General features: G+C 40.1%; 1 pseudogene; it reads left to right on the forward strand.

Annotated features, from left to right (window-relative positions):
* The first annotated feature begins 342 nt into the window (after window positions 1-342).
* Window positions 343-23,098, forward strand: LOC129248686 (jerky protein homolog-like; annotated as a pseudogene).
* The last annotated feature ends 947 nt before the right edge of the window (window positions 23,099-24,045 follow it).

The raw sequence follows: 24,045 nt of genomic DNA on the forward strand, positions 1-24,045 counted from the left end.
AGCTTTCGCGCCATATTCGTGCGTACCCTCGACATTAGCACTTAATGTGACCACATTAAAAGTAAAAGCACTGCGAAAGATGCCTATTTCATTTTTCATAAATTTTTCCTAAACAGAGGAAAGGATTTACATATTACTTCAGCTTCGTCTGCACTGCATTAAGAGGCGAAATAATGGAGCTGGAGGTAAATGAGAAGTAATCAAACAGCATCCAGCGTGCTCACCTCTCGGAAGCTACGTCACTGTTGACAAGTTTGTGCGTATTTTACCCATAATTTCACTTTTGTACGATTTGTTCATACAAAAAATTATTTGCTGAATACGGTATTCGTGTTCTTAAAATATCATGCGAAAAACTGTCTTCGCAACCTCAGCTAGTGGATCCGTTTAAAGAAAAACTTAAAGCTAAAATGGCCAAATTGGAGTTGTGCAACGATCATGAGTAGGGGTTATTCTCGAGACTTTTGCCAGAGGAAACGTACGCGTCAAATTTGTAGAAGAGAGCCCCAGGGTTAAAGTCCGAGAAGCAGCGAATCACGTTTTTATACTGTTCAAACGCCACTGGATTCCACAAGCTTAACCTTTTGGTAATTGGAAAGGCGAAGAATCCACGCTGCTTTAAAAACTTTCAATGTCCCACCGACTATAAGAGCTCGAAATCCGCCTGGATGACGTCGGCTATTTTCAAGCAATGGTTTCATGAGTCATTTGTTCCACAGGTGAATATTCCTTTTAAGTTTTGTCCGATTTTTAAGGTTAACTGGTTGTTTTTTAAGGTTACAACGTTATTAAAGGAGAAAGCCTTACCAATTAAAGCCCTCCTCCTAATCGAAATTGCTCCTTCTCACCCAAATGAACCTGAACTGACAACGGAGAATAGGCAAATTTCGGCAATGTTTATGCCACCAAACGTTACTCCCCTCATTCAACGGATGGATCAGAATGCAATAAAAATCACTAAGTTGCATTACAAAAACAGCCTTTTAGGTTCAATAGCAGCGACAAAGTCTGATTTGCTCGAGTCGTTGGAAAAAATTAACTTAAAAACAGCTATAAATCTTTTGGATGCGGCTTGGTTTCGTGTTGGTGAAGCAACATTAGCTAAGTGCTGGAACAGTATTTTAAATATTGCGGTAAACAATGATGATCCCGAAGATGATGTTCCTTTGGCGGTTTTAAAAGAAAAATGGGCAGCTGAACTTCGCACCTTGATGAGCAACACCGTCGATCTCCTTAGTAGTTTAAATCCTGAGATTCGTTCGAGTTCGCAGATATGCTCAAAGATATGTATGTGGGTTATTGAAAAAACTTTTTTTATTAAAAATTTCGATTGAATTCACGTTACCAGCCATTCATGAATGGAACGAAGATAGCGAATAGGGCAATGCGGATGACGATCATCAACAAGAGTACGAATCCGATGATGACAGCGTATCAGAGCAACTGGAGAAAATTAAGAGGACTTAAGCAGTTGAAATTTTCAACAAGGCGTTACTATGGGCTGGTCATGAAGACGACGATCAAAATGATATGAGTGTGCTAAGACGGTTAAGAGAGAACGCTGTGCTTCAAGTTTTAGAAAAACAGAAGATACCAAAAAAGATCACTGATTTTTTTAAACAAAACCATCGTATGATGTAATTTTCAATTAATATGTAACGAAAACAAGAATAAAATGTGAACTTAAATGTGAAAAAATATATTTACTTAGTCTTTTTGGGCATTCCAAAATGTGTACACTTTTGTTAATGTGAGCTGCCTTGGTTTGAATTAGTTCACGTTATCGAGCGTGCGCTGTATTGTGCATTCAACAAGTGATTTTAGTCGCGGATAGAAGCACGTGTTGTTGAAAAATAAAATGGAATCTTCGAACGCGTATAGGAGGCATATTCTGTATTTTTTTTTATGAAAGTGGTAAAAATGCATCAACTGCTGCAACAGAAACAAACACTGTTCATAGAGAGGATACCGTGATTGTAAGGACTGCGTAAAAGTGGTTTTCAAAATTCCGAAGTGGTAACTGCGTCGTGGAGGATGCCCCTCGCGCTGGTCGTCCTGAAGTCTTTAACTCCGACGACTTGCTCGAACACGTGGAAGCTGAGCCAAATTTGACAGTCGATATGATAGTTAAGAGGTTAAATTCATCGCATGGAACAGTTCACAACCACCTGGTTTAGTTGGGAAAGGTTTCAAAGCTGGGAGAATGAGTTCCGCATAGACTTTCCGTCGCCAACCTTCAGCAGAGAGTGAATGTGTGTTCTCAGCTGCTGCAACGACTTGAAAATGAAAGTTTTTTGAATCGTATCGTTACTGGTGATGAAACAAGGGTCCTTTAAAATGGTCCTGTTCGCAAACGCCAATGTTATGGGTAGATAAAGGTGAAACACCAGAACCGACACCTAGGGATGGCCTTCACCCCAAGAAGATTCTCCTGTCTATTTGGTGGGATATGGCCTGTATTGTTTATTATGAACTTCTGGAACGAAACCAGACGATAACTGCTGATTATTATTCCCAACAGCTATCAAACCTGAATGGGGCACTAAAAAAAAATCGACCGTCTTTAGTGAATAGACGCAAAGTTTTGTTTCCCCACGACAACGCAAGACCTCATACCGCAAGGCAAACATTAGGCAAGCTGCACGAGCTCGAATGGGAGCTAATACCGCATCCACCATATTCTCCGGATATTGCACCTTGTGATTATCACCTTTTGCGTGGACTTCAATCCCAAATGAGTAACAAGAACTACTCCTCAAAAGAAGCTATAAAAAGGGATATCGAAGCGTATTTTGGCTAGAAGGACAAACATGTTTTTGAGCAGCGAATTAATGATTTGCCTAAACGTTGGGAAGGCATTGTAAATAATGAAGGAAAATATATTATTGATTAATAAATACTCTAAACATCTTTATTAATTTTAAAACCACCTTTAAAAAACGCACGAATTTATGGACTGACCTGATATTTTCATTGACGAGCTGCCTCCCTCAAACTTAAATGATGGTTTTATGGCTTCCCAGCAACATTGCCTTAACTTGGTCGACGTTTTTATCCGTTGAAGACGTTGATGGGCGACCAGATCGGGGTAAATCTTGAACGATTTCTCGGCCCTCTGCAAATGCATTAAACCCCTCGTAGACCCGTGTTTTTGCTAAAGCAAGCTCGCCATAGGCTTTCTGCAACATTTTCAAAGATTCGGCACACGGAATCCTGTTCAAAACACAAAATTTAAGAAAAATTCTTTGTTCGCTATTTTTATCCATAGTGAAAATCGCAGAGCACGCCTGCGGTTTACTGATATAAGTAAATGCCACAAACAAGCTAATTGAAAGTTCAAACTCAAACTCTGCGGCACTATCGAGGACAGTTGTACAAATATTCCAGCAAAAAAATTTGTGTAACGCGCGCTTTTTAAATGAACAATTCCCGATATTTTTTTGACAGAATGCACTTTCATATGCCTCAAAAAATGTTGGCAGTCATGATTTATACTTCCTAGAGTGGTTGAGAACTGTTTATGCCTCGAAAGCTCCTTAGAGCATTGAATGAGTTTAACCGAATTTTAAGTTTCTTGACTTTTGATTTATCGCTATCTAAATATAATTTCAAGTTATAACTGAATAGTTTTTTAAATATTTTATTTTTACAAATATTGTTAGTTCTATGTAGTCTGTAAGAAACCATGAATTTCTAAATTTACTAAGTGCATCTCTAGCACTCACGCTCTCAATTGTGGAGTTTCCTACCAAGTAGCGCCGTAGTATCCTGGGAGCAGCTGCTGTTTAAAAAAAAAACTTATCAGACGAATTTCAGTCTATTTCTGAGGATTCTGGGAAGCTTCTAAAAGGTATCTGCATATCCATCGATCGAAGTCTCATCTATATAGCTGGAAACTGTCCAGAACCATATTAGTTCGAAATTATTCAATTTCCACACCCTGCATGTATTTGAGCCGAGTATGTTTCTTTTATGGACGTGTCCGAAAGCATTGAAAGCGGAAAAGTTTGAGACTTGTCTTTCAATTCACCCACTAAAAACCCACACCACATCCGTTTGCCTACCGCGAGACAACTGTTAAGTATCAGGTCGAAATCTATCTGTTCATGTTTTCGGTTTATCCATTTAGAGGTATTCGAAATCAATCGATACGTCCATCGTTCGTTCAGGCCTTCGTGCTTCGCTCCTTTTCAGTCTTTCGGCTACTCAGCTGTGCTGGATCCGCTCGGTGTTTTTTATCTCAGCGAATTCGAATGCAGTCAGCTTAACTGCTAGCATACCCGAGCCGAGTATGTGTGTAAGTGTGTGCGTTAATGTAATTAAAGGTTGTTTTCGTTGTTGTGCCTGTTGTATTTTCGTCACTTATGTTCTCTTCACATAAATGCAAGTTTTTTGTTTTTTCTTCAATTTATTATCTTTATTTTTGTTGTATACACAGAGGTAGATATACAGTCGTGTTCACATTAATAGCAGCGCGGCATATTTTGTTTATTGATATAAATTTTATGGATTACAAACGGTGACTTATTTGTGGTTATGTTAGCCGCTTTATGCTGCTGATGAAGTTTATCAAATTTTTGATATCAAGTCGTGTTATATCAGCAGTCGTAGGAAAGAAGTGAGAACCAAGATGCTTAAATCTTAGTCACGCAATAGCGGGCAGCTGAATTGATTCCCCCTCATCCTCCATACAGCTGAGGCAAAAAGGATTCAAGGTAGTTTCAAGTCTAATGGCATGCATACTTCGCGGATAGTGCCCCGTGGGGACATCCGTGAAGTTTGAAAGCTGAGGTTTTGTCATCCCTCGAACGCCTCCGATCCAGCTGTGGCTAGAATGATTTCGCGACCTTACAAGTTTGTATACTTGCCCAGCGTTCGCTAAGTGGACGCGAAGTCCACCGTTCCAGAAGGAGAGCACAAGTTGTCGAGGGGATCCCGATCCTCTCCTTTCGCGGGGAAACTACCTCACAGGTCCCTTGTTTGGCCAGCTCATTTGCTTCGCAGTTTTCCGCAATGTCGCCATGACCAGGTGCACGGATTAGCCTTTTGTCAAAGAATTCGGATTCAATCGAAAGTGAAACCAGACATTCTCTGACAGTTTTCGAATGCACGATAATTCAGACCAGGGCTCTGGTTTTTACTTGACTATCCGAGTAAATATTTATTTTCTGAACAATTATTACGCAAATGAGTAGCCAGTCAGCTGCCTGCAACCCACTGCAGTGATTTGGTAACCTGAATTTGAGTCTGATGGGGAGCTCTTCGTAGAAAACTCCTCCGCCAATCCTTCCATCCAACGTCGAGCCATTCGTGAACATGATCACCAAACCCTGTTCGCAAGTGTTGCACCCATTGATGTAACATGGATGAATAAAGTTCCGCTTGGACTAAGCGAGGGACGAACCCAAGATTTTTAAGAGTACTTGAGTGGCCGTAAGTAAGGTCGAGACTGAGGCCCGAACCTCTCAGCCTGATTGCGGCACGTGTAGCGGCAGCTTTGCCTGAGATGCTTACAAATACCACATTTAATATTACATCAAGCATTAGAGTAGGAGTAGTTCGAAGCCCCCACTGATTCCAACGAGTACAGACCCTTGAACTCTCTCCAGCTTCTCTGCCAATGACATCCTCTCTAATGAGTTCCAACAGACAATGACGCCATTGGACTATGAATAAGTTCGTGCGGTTTTTTTCGAAATTTGAAACTTTATTGACGTAAAATGGTTACAAATTTAATATTCAAAGTATTGTCCATCGCTTACTTCTACTTTTTCCCATCTTTCTGGCAATTCACGGATTCCCTTTGTGAAAAATTCGGTCGGTTTTGCCGCAATCCACGAATCGATCCATTTTTTGACTTCATCGTAATTACGGAAGTGCTGGTCAGCCAGGCCATGTTGCATCGATCGGAAGAGATAGTAATCGGATGGCGCAAGGTCTGGACTATACGGCGGATGGGGTAGGACATCCCATTTGAGCGTTTCTAAGTATGTTTTGACCACTTGTGCAACATGTGGCCGAGCATTGTCATGTTGCAAAATAACTTTGTCGTGTCTATCGGCGTATTGCGGCCGTTTTTCTCGCAGTGCTCGGCTCAAACGCATCAGTTGTCGTCGGTAGGCATCCCCCGTAATCGTTTCATTCGGTTTCAGTAGCTCATAATACACAACACCCAGCTGGTCCCACCAGATACACAGCATAACCTTCAGGCCATGAATATTCTGCGCCGACGTCGATGTTGAAGCATGGCCAGGGTATCCATTTTTTGCCCGACGTTTTGGATTGTCGTAATGGACCCACTTTTCATCGCCAGTCACAATTCGATGCAAAAAACCCTTTCTTTTGTGCCGTTGAAGCAGTTGTTCGCATGCCATAAAACGGCGTTCAACGTCTCTTGGCTTCAATTCATACGGCACCCAATGGCCTACCTTTCGGATCATTCCCATGGCTTTTAAACGTTTGGAAATGGTTGATTGATCAACTCCCAAAGTTTTTGCAACCTCTTCTTGCGTTTGAGCCGGATCTTGATCGAGCAATTCCTCCAATTCGGTATCCATGAACTTTGGCGGCGCACCCTCGCGTTCTTCGTCTTCCAAGCCAAAATCACCACTTTTAAAGCGTGCAAACCACTTCTGGCACGTTCGCTCAGCTAGAGCATGCTCACCATAAACTTCCACCAAGATACGATGACTTTCGGCTGCTTTTTTCTTCATATTAAAATAATGAAGAAGAATTCCCCGCAAAAACACATTATTTGGCACGAAATTCGACATTTTCAAGTGTGGTAAAAATATTGTTGTTTACGCTTCAAATAAAAAACTTATACTGACGTTTGTGCCTTACGACAGTAGCTCTCCAATGAATGTTTGGAAATGTGGATCGATGGAATAATAATCAAGTTACGCCATCTGTTGTAAAACCGCACGAACTTATTCATAGTCCTATTAACAAAATTGGACTTATAATGGTATTATAGAACCAAAATACTGCTCTAGACGAGGGGCTCCATCTTTTGCCAAAAGCACCCTTGCAATCATCCTGGGCTATTGTTGCCTCCCTTACCCTCTCTTCAATGTTAGGGTATTTTCAAGGAGTACGTGTAGGTATTTTACATTGTCAAAAGTACCAAAGGAGTGCCACTTATTGAAAGAAGTTGAGCTCTAGTTATTTTATATTTTCTCGTGAATAAGGCGCGCTTTGTCTTAACAGGATTCACCCACCAGCCGTAGTCCGCTGCCCATCGGACAACTACATTCAGATATCACTGCATCAAATCGTAAAGGGTATCTAAAAACTTTCCTCTAACAATAAGCGCCGCGTCGTCCACGTCGGCAATCATCCTGCAGCCTCTTCTCGCCAGCTACTCCAGCAAGTCATTCATAACGGTAACCCAGAGCAATGGTGAGAGCACACCGTCTTGCTGAGTGCTGCTACCCACCTGACTGCGGAGAAAGATGCCGCAACCATTCAGTCGCTAAAAATTCTGCAAATAAATGTGGTAAGGTTGGTTCCAACCTACTTGATCTTTCCAACGCAGAGGAGGCCTTCCTCTTCCTCTGCTACCACCAGCTGATACCGCATCGAATAACTTCAGAGCCGGAGCGTTTGTATCCATTCGGACGACATGACCCAGCCAACGTAGCCGCTGAATATTTATTCGCTCCGCTATGTCTATGTCGTCGTAGAGCTTATACAGCTCATCGTTCCATCGTCTGCGATATTCGCCGTTGCCAACGTGCAAAGGTCCAAAAATCTTACGCAGAATCTTTCTCTCAAACACTCAAAGCGTCGCTTCATCGGATGTTGTCATCGTCCACGCTTCTGCGCCTTACGTTAGGACGGCCATGATGAGAGTCTTGTGGAGTGTTAGTTTTGTTCGTCGAGAGAGGACTTCACTGCTCACTTGCCTACTTAGTCCAAAGTTGCATTTGTTGGCAAGAGAGATTCTACGTTGGATTTCTAGGCTGACATTGTTATCGGTGTTAATACTGGTTCCTAAATATACGAAGTCTTTTACAACCTCGAAATTATAACTGTCAAAAGTGACGTGGGTGCCGATACGCGAGTGCGCCGACTGTTTGTTTGATGACAGGATATACTTCGTTGTGTCCTCGTTAACCACCAGACCCATTCGCTTTGCCTCTTTATCCAGTTTGGAGAAGGCAGAACTAACAGCGCGGTTGTTAAGACCGATAATGTCAATTTCATCGGCATACGCCAAGAATTGTTCGCTCTTATAAAATATTGCGCCTAAGCGATTAAGTTCCGCGGCTCGTACGATGTTCTCCAACATCAGGTTAAAGAAGTCACACGACATCGAGTCATCCTGTCTGAAACCTCGTTTGGTATCAAACGGTTCGAAGAGGTCCTTCCCAATTCTGACGGCGTTGCTCGTATTGAGCAACTTCATCTTGCATAGCCGCATTAGTTTTGCGGGGATACCAAATTCAGACATCGCGGCATATTGGTAACTCCTTTTCGTACTGTCGAATGCAAAAAGAAGTTACCTATAAAAACTACCTGTATTTATAAAAAATAGTAAAAAATTAAATATAAAAGAAATTATATTCAAAGCTTTGCAATAAGTCGCGCTGCTTTTATTCTGTACACCAGTTGTATAAAAATATGTTGTCTTATTTCGCCACGCCATTGTTTTAATTGCATCTAAGTTATTCATGAGCGACAACGAGTAGCTTTGCTTGGAACATTCGTGACATCGCACACACTCCCATACTTACTCTCACCCTATTAAAGAGAGTGAACATGTATCTTCATACATATGTACATACATACATTCATACATATGTGCCTTTCCATATGCATATTTAACTAATTATCTACCCACCCACTTAAATTGATATTTCTGTCAGAACCATAATTCAAAGGCCACCTGCTTACTTCACTCGACTTCTACTTATTTATGCGCCATGGCGGTGTTCCCGCCAGGAGTATGACATTATTTGGGTACCTGAGCTTTGAATGTTGCATGTAACTGCGTAGTGGGGTGTTTTGGATACACACATAATTACAAGGCGTTCTATTGTTACTGGCACCACGAAAATCTACCAGGATTAGAGCTGTCATTTTTCCTGCTACAATAATATTATTATTTTGTAATTGTTTGGAAATTTTCCTAGTCATTAGTCGCTAACAAATTTTGACGTGATTTATTACTATTTTTGATTTACTTTGACTTAGGTTGATTTAATTTTATCGTGCTTTCAATAATATTAAAAGTGGCTAAGAAATTGGGTACTTTAGTTATCAGATGAAGTGAACAGTGTTGGACAAATTGGAGGCGGGGCTTACTATTAAGCAGAGGTAATAGAAAGACATAGTTAGACGTTTTCTTTTGTCCCAGACTCTGCATATTTACATTAACAAATTACCAAATTCGTGTACGGGCATGCATATGAACCTGTAAATAAATAAATAAATACTAGAAAATTCGTGTAATGTCCTGAATGTTGACTCAACCCAGCTCCATTAAGTACTGAACCTTATCACTGAATCCGAAGTAGAAAAATTATGAATACAACGCCTCGCCACGAGTACAATGAATTTGTTCTGACTAAATTTATGTGAATTCGAAAAGGTGCTGCCAAATTAAAATGAGAAATTTTGATATTTCAACACCAGCTGGTACGAAGTAAATACAGAAATTTTAGCTTACAAATTTAATTCTCTAACATTATTTTGTAATAATTTTTTTTTTCCTTTGCTGGCAATTAAATGAGTTCTATTGGGAGGGTGACAATAGCATTTTTGAATTAAAAAAGCAAACAAAATTGAGGAGCACTTCAAGTGTGGCGCAAAACATTGAGTGATTCCTTTGATCCTTTGGAAATGAGTGACATTTAATAAGGGAGATTATTGGTTATAACAATATAAAATATGCTCTGCTTCCAATAACTATGGCACAGAAACTAATTACCAATCTTTGAGAAATTATTAGTTTCTTAATTATTGGGTTGGGGAATAAGTTTATAGCGGTTTTATATTTTCTTCTTTTTTACAATGATTTCTTTGCTGTTTTGGAAAGCGTAAGCATTTATATAAATAGAACTCTTTCTGCTCCACAAAACTATGTTAGTTGTATTTCTGAGTTATTTAATTTCTTATTAGTTTTGAATGGAAATACCAGGAGGCAAAACTCAACATTTTCGATACCTGCTCTGCCTTGCTTTTCATCGAGATCAAAAAGCTGCCAAAACAGCTCGGGGCATTTGCAACATGTATGGAAAAGGTGTTGTTACCGAGTCCACAGCATGGAAATGGTTTGCAAAGTTCAAAAATGGCGACTATGACGTCGATAACACGTCCCGCAGCGGAAGGCCATCTGAATTCGATGAAGACCATCCCAAATCACTTTCGAAGGCGAACGGTCGCCAAACCAGTCGTGAATTGGCGAAAAAAATGAACTGAGATCATAAAAGGATTCTCAGTCACCTTCATTCAATGGTATTTACCGAAAAATTGGGAACCTGAATACCCCACGAACTCAACGAAAACAACAAATAAAGTCGCTTCTCAGCATCTGGTCGAGAGTGACGATGAATCTTCATCCAGAGACGATCATTATATTATATGTGTTTTGTGAGACTGGGAGGTCATGGTGTTCTGGGAAATGCTTCCAAAGAATGCCACGTTCAACAAGGAGCTCTATGTGCCCAGCTACAGCACATGACTGAGGCTATTCGACTTAAAAGACCTCATTGACATGGTCAAACCATACTCCTTCACGACAATGCCAGGCCCCATGTTGCACAAGTCGTCAAAGCCGCACTCCAAGAGCTCGAACAGGAGGTCCTTCAGCATCCGCTGTATTCTCCGGCCCTTGCACCGACCGATTACCATCTTTACTACTCCCTGTCAAACCATACGAGGGGTTTACCTTCGATAACAAAGAGGTCCTTAAAAACTGGCTCGACAATTTCTTTGACACCAGATCAGGGGTTTTTTTGGCTGAACGGCATCAACAAATTGGTCGAGAGGTGGGAAAAGGTTGTAAACTGCAACGGTGAGTATTTAATTGATTAACTTGTTTTTTGTTTAAATAAAAGTCTTCGGTAAAAATGCTACGAACTTATTCACCAACCTAATAGTTTTAAAAAATGTCTTATGGAAATATAGATCATTCTCCAATAAAACTCCTTAAGTCATGCCGTGTCTTCGATATGTCCTTAAATCTTTAGGTATATAAAATCTGAAAGAAGCTTGTAAAAATTCAGAAACAGCAGATTAACTGGACAAAATTAACTTATAATCATTCGATCCCATGGAAATGAACAGAATAAATTGGGTTTCAAATTGACGAGGCGTACAACTTTGACCTAACTCTATTTCCCTATTTGGTTTCAGCTCTCTTTGTCCTCATGCACGAGGTACCCCTGTCCTGCGTCGTCACATCATCAATGTGCTCTTACGTCCCTTTGTATCCTATTTAGCTTGTTGGCTCAGTTATGTTCATGGCGAGTTTGACGATGCGGTCTCAGTCTCTACGCATTATCATCTTGGCCTGCCTTCTTTCCCTTTCTCCGTACAATGCAATTGGACACTGCAAGGTGGATGGCGAAACTAATTCCATCAATAGGCAAATGTGAACAATTTATCCGAAGTTCCTTTCCCAGAAAGAGAGGCGGGATTGTTTTAGCGGGCACACCACCCGACGCAAAAGACGACGGACACTGTAAGTGCGAAGACATTTTGAACCCTAACTTACTCACCAAAAAAAACCACCATGACGCTAGAATATATTGCCCCAAAATCAAGCGTTCTGTACCGAAGGATAGCTTTCCAAGCATCCTCCATGCGGAGATGTATGCCATTTGGCTATGTGCAGAGATAAAGTTAGACAGATATTTCCGGAATGAATGAATTGCCATTCTGAGCGATAGTCAGGCGGAACTCAAGGCTCTACTATCCTGTGAGCCTTAAGAGAGAGATTAAGCCTTCATTGTTCCTTGGGCGTATAGAGAAACTGCATCTACTAAGAACCCACAATCGTATCCGGCTAATTTCGATCCGAAGACACAGGGTTACAACTGAGAACAAACCAGCGGACGCATTCTCGCGAGAAGCTGTGGCCTCGCCATTAATAGGACCCGAGCCCTTCCTTGCTATGGAACAAAACACCGTCAAGGAGAAGCTTACGAGTGAAGAGCTAAAACTAACGGAGGTTTGCTTGCTCTAAACTATGGGCTACGGCAGGCGAAATTCTTATTGGGAGGATACAACCAAAAGAGGAGGTTATGAACCCTCCCCGAGGATAAACTGAGAATGCTCACGGGAATCCCCACAGGCTACTGCAGACTGTGTAGTCATCTGCACATGATCGGGATAAGGCCCACTGATCCTTGTCGTTTCTGCAACCAATCCCAGGAGACCCCAATGCTCCTTTGACTGCGACGCTATAACTCGGAGAAGGTTGAAACATTTCGGCCAACTGCCGCCAGAAGAAAGCTAATACGCGCAAACCAACTTTATCCTGAGTTTAATAAGGGAACTGGGTCTGGATGAAGAACTGTGATGAGTAGAGGGCACCAAAGGCCATGAAATCGAAGTGCAAATCTCGTTTAATAAAAAAATTATTCTAAAACAGAATTGGATGATAAGTTTTGCGTAAGTTAATTTGGTGGTCTGAGGTTCTTTTTTATGTTGACACAAAATTTCATTAAAGACTTCCATGAAAATTGCTTAGATTTTTTTTAAAGCTTTGAAAACTTCCGTGTGCGCGAGTAGGGGCATTTCTATTTGATTTTTCGATTTTTCGATTTTAGCTAAAAAATATTTCTCCCGTTCATACAATTAATCTGCTAAATTATTTAACCACTTCCTCTGCACTTACCACAAATTATTGCTTAGCTTTCGAAATTTCTTGCTTACACTTTTATGCAGTTTCCCATTTTTTCTTTCTCCTTCTTTGTTTTACAAGTGCTACTTCACTGTCCTCAAGCGCACTTTGCAACAACTATCGGCAAATCAGTGCTAAAAAGCAAAAATTAATCAGTCGTAAGTCGAGTGGAGAATGACACAAATAAATAAATAATTGAAATTTATTGCGCTTTTGTTGTTCAATTACCGTTTGCATTTTGCATCGGCGACTTTTCAAGCTGCAACTCACTCACCCGCCTTTCTTGACGCTCAGAAGTTTGTTGTGTCGGTATTTTCTTTGTTTGCATGTATGTGTGTGTGTGTGAATGTACGAGGGTAAGTATATAGAAAAAATCACTTGCGGACTACTTATTGTGTGCCCTTTTGAATTTCAATTAAATTTAAAGCCATTACTTCATTTTTGTCCAATTTAATAGTAAAAGAATTTCCATTGAAATAAATAAAGAGGAGGGATATGAAGTAAAAACTAAATAAAAAAAAAGTAAAGAAGTCAGATTTTAAATTTTTGTACCCAATGTATGTCCATGCATTTGCACAGTTCCATAGTGTGAGGAAAAATAAATAAAAAATATGAAAGAAAAGTAGTCATGGTGAGGTTATGGTTGGCGAGACGGGCTGCTTTTGAGAGAAGTACAAGGTGGCGCAAAATTAATCATCCAATCTTGTCTTTGAATACTTTTTTTATTAAATAAAAGAGAAGAATTTTATGTGATGAAAACCATTATTTTGACCTTTAAGCGCTCCCCTACTTTTCTGTTGATATACTGCAGGGGGTCGATTTTCGTTCTGCGTTATAGTGAAATGAAAAGCTTCTTCCCGTTTTCATTATACTTTCGATTCGCGTTCCGTGAAAATTAAAAAAACGTAAATACATTTTCATATGAAAATTTTATTTTCACTGACAATTTGTGTATAAATGGAGAAAGAGGTTCATGGCAAGAGTGAAAGTGCCATTATAGTTGCGTGGCTACAAAACTCTATATAGCTGAAAGCTTTCTAAAAATACTTTTTTTAAACTGAAGAATTTGATGAACATTTGAGTGGTTTTCTTAACTAGCACAAAGTTTTAAATTAAGATTTATATGGTTATGGTTGTATTGGGTACAGGAATAAGTTTCCGACCTTTATTAGACAAAGTTACGAATTGTTGTTTCTCTATGTTGAACAATACGCTTAGAAGTCAGGCAAGTCGACAGAAACTGCCATACATAGCCTTACGACCAAGATCGAAAAGGCGAGATTGCGCTCTGTTGACATTACGGGGGCATTCGGCAATGATTCTTTCAGTTCTATTGAGGAAGGTATGGTTAGGAAGGAAATAGATAGACTAATCATAACGTGGGTTCTGAATATGCTGAGGAATAGAATGACAATCTTTGAAACTGAGCCAAAAGATTATGTGTCAAGTCAATCAAAGGATGCTCCCAAGGAGGCGTTTTATCCCCGCTCCTTTGGCTATTAATCATTGACGAGCTCCTACAGACTCTCGACGATCTCGGATACGATGTTCAGGGCTTTGCTGACGATCTAGTCACCATTGTTAGAGGCAAATTTGACTCTACTATAACTGAGCGTATGCAACTAGCTCTCGACATTACGCAAAACAAGTGTCGGGAGAAAGAACTTTCGGAGAAGGAAGTTAAGTCTATGAACCCTTAAACTGGGGGACGCCGACTTAACCCAACATGGGGATATGAAGGTTCTGGGAGTAATCATTGATACAGCCTTGACCTGCAAAATTCAGTTAACGTACATCACAAACAAAGCCTTGATAGCAATATATGTACGTATGCCAAAGGCTTTACGGTAAAACATGGGGTCTGCGGCCAAAGATGATCGCATGATTTTATAAGACCATAATAATGCCAATGATCACCTATGCCTCTCTGGTATGGTGGCCAAAAGTAGACCAAACTAAAGCTCAGATAACACTTAAGATATACAGAATAGCTTGTCTGAGGGTCACGGGAGCAATGCGAACCTGACGCACAGCGGCTTTAGAAATGGTCACTGGACTCATTTCACTATATCTTGTAGCCAAAGCGACGGCAATCAGTGCAGCTCTAAGGCTTTTTAATCTATTTCATCTCACAGAAGGCTTACAAGTCATATAAGGGTTCAATTCTAAACTCTCCGTGCCTGACAGTTCACGACAGGATGAAAAGGAAACTAGAATTATCTAAAAAATTCAAAGTGGTCATTAGGAACCGCGAAGCGTGGAGAAACAATGGAATATTCTTAAAACAAGGCGGACAGTTGTGGTTTATTGATGGGTCCAAAATGGAAGACAGTGCTGAGGCTGGAATTTTCGGACCACATATCAAAAACAAAAATTGCAATGCGAAAAACTACTTCCATTTTCCAGGCGGAGGTCCACACCCTAGAGCTCTGTACCAGAGAATGCCTACGGAGAGGCATGCGCGGTGCCAATGTTAACATTCTCTCTGACAGTCAAGCAGCTCTAATATCACTGGATAGTTCCAATCAAGGTTGGTCTGGGAATGTTTTAAAATCCTCAACACCCTAGAATCAAGAAACTTTGTTACCTTGTTGTGGGTTCTGGGACATGAGGGGAATGAAATTGCGGACACTTTAGCGAAAAAGGGGGCAAACATTCCCTTCATAAGTCTCGAACTTTTCTGCGGTGTAAATAAAAGCTTCAAAAGTGCTTTTTTGCGCGAGGCCTCATCGATTGAATTGAATTGAATTTGAAAAGGTCGAGCCAAGGAGCACCAGGAGATTTGGTGGCTCCTAAAACACTCAGGCTAAAGAGCCCATTGTGGAAGGGGGTAGATAGTCCAGGAGGGAGGGAGAAAAGTACCAGAGAAAGAAATAGAAAAGAATAGATACAGAGATAGAGATAGTTAGTCCTGTGAGAATTTTCCAGATTCTTTGGCAAATCTGTAAATATTCTCCAGTTTTAGAGAACTAATTTTACTCATTCTCATGACATCGGAACCCAATACTCGTAGTCGTGCTCTAGCAAAGGCAGGACACTCACAGAGAAAGTGCTCAGTGATATCCGCCTCCTCCAAGCATGACAGGCATACCGGGTCCTCGATGATTCCAATGGTGGTCATATGCTGACCCCATGGGTTGTGTCCTGTAATGATGCCGACCATCAACCGAATGTCTTTCCTTCTAAGTTTTAGTAGAAAGTTTGACAGTTTTCTGTTCGGACTTTGTCATCGATTACTGGAGAGCTCAATCGGGCATGGGGCAATCAAAAACACTCATAGATCCAGAACGGATAAAGGCCGAAGCAATCCTTAACCTAGGCAGAAAGGACACAAAACTTTACACTGACTCTGCAAAGAGGCACAAGATACAGCAGAACAAGTGCTATGCGACTGCCCAGCAGTGGTACGACGCAGACTAAATTACCTGCGAAATGGGGCTGTAGATCCAAACTTCCTGGTAAAAATTAAGCCTATAACAGTTTCAGGATTTATTTGCATTTAAACAGCCTAAAACTGTTTGAGTAGGCTACATGGCTGCACAATAGATCTATTCAGGTCGCAGTGGACAAACAGCCAATCAATAATAATAATAATAAATGTGCCATTGGAAGCTACAATTTTACTCCATCTTTCAGGCAGTATACTCTGACGAAATATTCGAGTTCTTTTGACTTTTGACCATTCATTGAGCCAGTTTGCGAGGCTCTCGTAAGAAGTGAACCGGCTGACTGCAATGGTCAAAACAGATGGTAATCCGAAGGTGCAGTGTCTTGGGAATACGACGGGTGAGGCAAGGTTTCCCAATTCAGTCCCTCTTAATATTTCTGGATTTCTGAACCAATATGGCAACGTGTGACCCGGCGTTGTCATGCAGATAAATCAGTTTGTCTTGTCATGTCTACCGTCCCATCCCGGCCGCTTTTCTTTGAGAACTCGATTCAAATGCATTAGCTGCAAGTATATTTTTGAAAATATAAACTATCATAACATGAAAAAAAATCCATTTTTTCGAAATTCTAGACCAGAAAGATGCCTCAAACAGAACAAGAATCGAACCTGAGTTGTCTAGTTCACAAGTGTCAAATATGATTGACGTTGGATGCCCTTGGCAAAAATTATATTATATGGTGCCCAAAATTTCCATAGCTAAATTTATTTTACCCTATGCACTTATGCGTTGTGTATAAAAGCATCGTACATCTGTTTACTTTCATTCGCTCTAACAGACTTCCACTGTCAACTCTGTGAAGCGCACTTTTGACCGCATTATGATGTAAGTGTGTATGTAAGTATGTATGTATGTGTGCGCTAGTATCTACATAATCCAGCTAAGTACACATCCATGCGTATTCATATTAGTTTACTCAATGCAAAGGAAATCAATCTTGGTCACAGGGCGGCACACATAAGAAGCAATTCCTAAATTGGATAATCGTTTGAATGCGACTAAACAGTTAATTAACTAGAAATTTCGAAAAGGAGTAAAGGCACTGACTTAAAAACTTATGGATATATGCGTAAATATACATACATTTACATATATGCATATGTATTCTTCATGATAAATTTGATGTTATGATGATTCAAATGCTTCTTATTGTCGTAAAAACATAAAATAAAACCCATACATTTACAGGTCATGCTGCTCAAGTGGTCATATATGAATCCAGAGCGTTTTGGTAACACAATAAAGTAAATAATGTGAAGTTAAATAAAAACAACATAGCTTGGTTTCAAGAACGGAATTAGTTTTGCAGCAACAAAAATGAAATCTGGTACGAGACGTCTAGCTTACAAATGGCATATGCAGGGAATACTCAAACCAAAGGTCATTCAAAAGTAACGCAACGATAGTGCCAATGATTCAATTATAGAAGGTTAGGTAAGTAAACAACTTTCTCGCTTCCTCTTGACAAATCGGCTCCCTTATTTGAAAATATGTTGCTTCTTTACAAAAATATACGTACATGTTTTATAAAAGAACTTTTAATTTGTAGTAAAATTTAAACTTTTGGTGCAAATTATTAGGTCGGCAAAACCCCTTCCTATTTGGACGCTTTGTCTTATTATTATTCGTTGAAAATCGTAAACATTCAAACTGTAAACATTTGAGTGCTTCTTGCTTCTGAAATAGTCGGATAGACAGTTAGCAAAGTCACCTCGGATATATGGAAAAATTTCAAAATAACATGCGAGGACATAAACAGACTGACAGACTGGCGAATACAACTACTCAATATTACAATTATGTGGGCGTCACGAAATAACAAAAAAATAAAGAAACATTTAAAAGAATTAGTTTGGTGGAGAAATTCATTGGTTCGCAGCCGGCAATAGGGTGCAGCTCAATCACGCACAAGACTGTGATCAACCTACTTAGGCAACATAAGTACTATGACTACTGTCATAGTTTCAAAAACTTCGGCAGTCTAAAATGTTCACCGGCGCACAGTGCGGCCGATTCCCAAAAAGCTAGCCAAAAGTCGAAAAAAAAAGTTTCTAGATAGAGTTTTTTTGTCTTTGGGTTGGCTACAGTAATGCCTTGAGTAGTGAAAACCGTTCATAGCAACATCCTGTACCCTAAGTATCCTCTGTATTTTCAGTCGCAACGTGGCCTTCGTTTGAGCATCGTATTACTGTCGACGAATAGTGAAAGTTGTACACATTTGAAAGATTTTGTAATGGAGTAAATTGAACAAAACCAAATGGAATCATCTTCGGAAGGTTAGTAAAATACGAGAAATCTTTAGTACATATCAATACCTCGACACAAAATTTTTAGCTGCAGCAATACGTAGATACATTTTTTGCAATTTTTTTTATAAAATTTGAGTTTTCAAACTGTATAGTAATACAACGCCGTCATATGCTGCTTTGAAACCTATTAAAGGTTACTTAAAAAAGTAATGGTTACTGAATAAAACAAGATTCAGCTGCTACCTCTTGCTACCTTAGCTTTTATGCTATTTTTTGTGTTACATGCATCTTGATTATGTTCTTGAATATACGCTATTTCACGTGAGGGGGTGGCCAATAGGGGTGGAAGGGGGTGGATTTTCAAAATTTTAAGATCAAATTCGTAATTAGCGACCCCGACAACCCCCGAGTAAGAAATTTTGAATCAATTACTTAATTTTGCGGCTGTCACACTGTGCGGCGTCCCACATAGACCAAACTTCTGCTGAATTTCTTTTAACCATTGGCGAACCGTTTTAAGAGTTGCTCTCTAGATCCTAGAAACTGAAGTGAAACTAAAAATTAGGGCTATTGTTGATATAATCAAAAATAAACAATTATGCTTAAATTTTTTAAGGGGTTACATGGGTTTCGTCGGGTAAAGAAAGGCCTATTTTCAGTATTTTTTTTCTATGTAAAAAATTATTTATTTAACTCAAACTTTTTTCTGTCTTATAGATACATATTTATAGAATAAGTTCTGAAATTTTCAAAAAAAAAAAATTAAAACTCCTCCATTCTGTTGTCATTTCCGGTGACCCCTCAAAAAAAGGTGCGTCCGCGTTGTCGGCATAACTCCTGACAGGCTCATCAAAAATGAAAAAACAAAAATAAGTGCTTTAGTTAAGGCCATAAACTCGTGCCTGAACGAAGGAAAGAAAAAAAAGTGAAAATTGGAATTTTGGCAGACATTTTTCCAAAAAAATGAAAATTTCGGTCAAATTTACTTCACATTTTGTTTTTTTTTAAATAGTTGTAATTGAAAAAAAAAAAAACAAAACCCTTCGTTTAAGCACGAGTAAATTGTATTTCGAACACCTGTGTAAAATTTCATCAAGATCGGTTGAGTAGTTTTCGAGAACATTTGACAACAGGCTTTGAAAATACGGTTCCGAGAAAAACGCGTTTAAAGTTTTGAGTAACAATAAAAGTGGCTTGGAGCGCACACATTCCAAAGGCTGTATCTCCGAATTTATTATTCGGATCGACTTGAAAATTTAGGATAATATTCCTGAGATGTTGTAGAAATTAATAAGCAAAAAAAAAAATAAATCGATTTTTTGAACCAACGAAACCCCCTTAATGTATTGTGCTCCTAACAAGTTCAGCCTTAAAGATCTTATTCGCTGTATTAAAGCGATGGTCCACTTGCCCGACCTTCAGAGACTTGAGGAATCATGGGGCAATCTAAACTTTTAGGCGCATTGCTGCGAATTTTCGGGCGTTGTTCCTATTGGCCAGCATCTCAAGCTCCTGGCACTCACGTATTTCGGCCTCTAGTTTCTTCTTTCAGATAATATGTCTCTCTTCCTTTTTCAGCTCTCTGTAGCGATCCCGTATGGCTCGTTTTCCGGCAGCATGACTTTCCTCGTCGTACCAACTGTTTTTTCGGGCTCGACGGAGTCCGATTTCTTCTTCGGTGGCGGTACGCAGAGAACGAGAAATGTTGCTCCATTGTTCATACATGCCGGTTTGTTGGGCAGTACTCTCCGAGAGCAGGAGTGAGAGTCGAGTGGCGAATCTTCTGGCTGCCTCTTGTGATTGCAGCTTTTCGATGTTGAACATTCTTTGCGGAGGTAGATGCACGTTTTTTGCTGCACAGAGGCGTGTGTGCAGTTTGGCTGCAACAAGGTAGTGATCCGAGTCGATGTTGGGTCCTCGGATCGTACGTACATCTAATACGCTAGAAGCGTGTCTTCCATCTATCACAACATGATCGATCTGGTTTCGTGTTTTTCGATCAAGAGACAGCCAGGTGGCTTGGTGAATCTTCTTATGCTGAAATCTGGTGCCGCAGACTACCATTTTTCGGGTCCCAGCTAAGTCGATCAGCCTCTGTCCGTTACCGGATGTTTCGTTATGCAGGCTGAATTTTCCGACTGTGGGACCAAAAATTCCCTCCGTGCCCACCCTGGCGTTGAAGTCGCCAAGCACGATTTTTATGTCGTGGCGGGGGCAGCGCTCATAGGAACGCCCAAGCGCTCATAGAAGGAATTTTTGGTCGCATCGTCCGGAATATTGTGAGACGCTCGTCCACCGGAGTGAACGACAGTACTTGGCGACGGAGTTTCTCTCCCACATCAAATCCAACACCTAATTTTCGCTCCTTTACATGGCAGCTGTAGTAGACGTCACAAGGTCCAACTCTTTTCTTGTCTTGTCCCGTCCATTGCATCTCTTGAATGGCAGTGATGTCAGCCTTTACGAGGACATCAACCAGCGGGCAGAGGCACCTTCCCCGTTAAGAGAGCGGACATTCCAGGTGCATGCTCTCAAATCATACTCCTTAGTTCGTTTACAGTGGTCGTTATCAATATAGGGAGGTCTCATCGGAGGTTTTTTTAATATTTTCATTGAGGGGAATTTTTAAGTGCCAGGTCCCAAACCCAGCGCACAACCAGTTATTCTGGAATGCTTCGCCTTTTCACGTTAGCTCACTCCCGAACGGATGTTCGGAAGCTACCCAGAGGATATGTGGGTTAATCCCGGACGTAGTGTTCTGCTTGAACCATATGCAGAAGAATCGTCCTGACCACTCGCAAGTGAATGGCTATTAGTAACTTTCCCCACATGCGTGGACTTCTACCTATGGAGCCATCCTCCATAGAAAAAGGACTAGCATGCCAAAAACTGGACGTTCTATTGAAATTATTGCTGCTGCAGCCCAAAGGGTTGCGGAACAGTCTTCAACATCGCTATTTCGACGCTCTCAATAATTAGGTATTCATTAATTGATTGTTCGACTGTTTGGCGGATTTTATCTGTGGGACGTGCTCACGGTGTAGATTTAAATAATGTACTTTAATGAATGAAATACCGGGGAATAGTGATACCGGCGGAGGTCTTGAATAGGCACTAAGATCCTATGTCAATATTTGTGTACAAATTTCCGTTTCAACGGTTCAACGAATTTAAATGTGGGCGAACATCCGTTTTTGATAAGGAGCGACAGCAGACGTGGTTACCGAGAAAATCATTCAAAAAGTCCACGATATGATTCTCACTGATCGACTGACGAAAGTGCGCGACGTAACAAAGGTCAAAAGTGTGTCGACTGAAACGGCAATTAATATTTTACATGATAAGTTGGCGATAAAAAAATGTGCAACCTGAGGCGGCCGCGAATGCTCACCTTAGACAACAAACGGATGCGGCTGTTAACTTCTAAGCAGTGTTTGGAGCAATTTAAGCTAGATCCGAGGGAATTTTTACGTCGAGTTGTCACCGTTGATGGAACCTGGATTCAGCATTACACCCCAGAAACTATGAAACTATCAAAACAATGGATTTCTTCCCGGTGAATCTGCTCCAAAGAAGGCGAAGACAGTTTCATCGGCCGGAAAGGTCATGGCAACGATTTTTTGGGATGCGAACGTCGTCATCCTCATGGATTTTTTTTTAGAAAACGGAAGAACGATCACTGGACAATACTACTGTGAGTTATTGGATCGCTTTCACAAAAACTTAAAGGAGGCAGGGCAGAATTTGGCGAAAACGAAGTTGCTCTTTCACCACGATAAAGCACCTGCACTTGCCTCCGGAGTTGTCGCCGCCAAGCTGCATGAATTGCGTTGTGAATTGTTGCCGCATGCCCCGTATTCATGCTCTCTGGCTCGCTGCGATTTTTTCTTGCTCCCTAACATGAAGAAATGGCTCACGGGAAAAAAAAATTTAGTTCAGACCAGTAAGTCATTGCCGAAACACATGCATATTTTGGAGAGTTCGACAAATCCTATTTTTTCGAGTAGTTAAAAATATGGCCGGAGCGTTGGGAGAAGTGTATCTTTCTAAAAGGGGACTATGTTGATAAATACAAAAAAAAAATTTGAAAAAATATTGTCTTCATTTCTAACACGCCTACTTATTGAACTCCCCTCGTATTTGAATATAACTCAAAAATTTAAGGATATCCCACTGAAAAAATTTCAGGATTTATTGGGCATAGTCTCAGCTATTAATGAAAACAATAAAAAGCATAGAAATATTTTTTTACAAGTTTCTTTTGTTTGAATTTTTTTTTATTTTAAATGAATCGAGGATTGTTTGCTTTAAGAAATTCTAAACAAAACTTTTCAACATTGAGTACGAGTGAATCTCAAAACTATAAATTTTTTTATATCAATTTTCCGTTTACTTCTTATTCCTATTATACTTTCTCTCATTATATTTATTTACTTATATTCAAGCCAACAAATAATCCAGAAAAATTTACGAAAAATCCGAAACACGACATGGAATCACTCAGTAAGCAACTTACGCAATTCCGGAATGTGTCTGTTAAGGCTTAGAGTTCAGAAAAATAATAGGTTTTTTTTTATTGTTCACTCCACATGGGAGCATAGGGCCTCGACAAGATGCAGTCTTGTATTGGTTTCATTAATCTATTTGATCTCTGACAGGATAGGTGATTGGCCTGCCGCTACCAGTCCTAAGTAGTGGGAATGCCCCCTTGTCAATGCTTAGGAATAACGTCTTTTTACTGCTTGAAGCGCCATCTATGTTTCACATTTATCTGCCAGAAGGAGCACACAGAGGGTTGAGAACTTCGCTAAATTTGGTGTGTCTGCGCTATTACCGCGATTGCCCGCTTCCTCTTGCTAGCGCCACTGTTGCAATGTGTAACTGTATCCTTTTCTTTTCTTTTTTTTCTTGTTTTAGTAGCCCGAATGCAAATAATGCGCTGACTTTTTGTGCGGGAGTAAGGATTGGAAGGATAAGGTTTTGTTGGGGTTCAGGAGTGAATTATTATTATTATATATTATTATTTTTTTATGAGAAACTAGGAAGGTATGTAAGTTTGGAAAAGTACGAGAAAAGTACGTGCTTTACGTGGGATTCGAACCCACAACCTGTGGGATGGCAGGCTAGAGCACTTACGCTAGACTACCGAGACCGTAGTAATAAGTACCTATTACTTTCTTAAGGGGACAGATACCTGTAAAATTTAGAAAAAAAGTTAATATGATCCTTTGAGAATATGTCAAAATATTTTTAGAACGTAAATTTAAGTATTTCATATATTATAGATCGTCAACCGTGACGACTCTATGCTTTGCGTTCGAGCGCTGGGAGAGGTATAGTTACGTTGCCGACTTTAGACGCGTTTTTCTCGAAACTATATTTCTTGATCGATCTCCCTGAAATTTTGCACACATCTTTTTTATGATATTTTTTTCTATATGTGCTTACAATTTTGCGAAAATTTTTGAAAAAAAAATATTTTTGCGAAGAAAAA

This window comes from Anastrepha obliqua, chromosome 5 (assembly GCF_027943255.1).
Source record: "Anastrepha obliqua isolate idAnaObli1 chromosome 5, idAnaObli1_1.0, whole genome shotgun sequence".
Lineage (NCBI taxonomy): Eukaryota > Metazoa > Arthropoda > Insecta > Diptera > Tephritidae > Anastrepha > Anastrepha obliqua.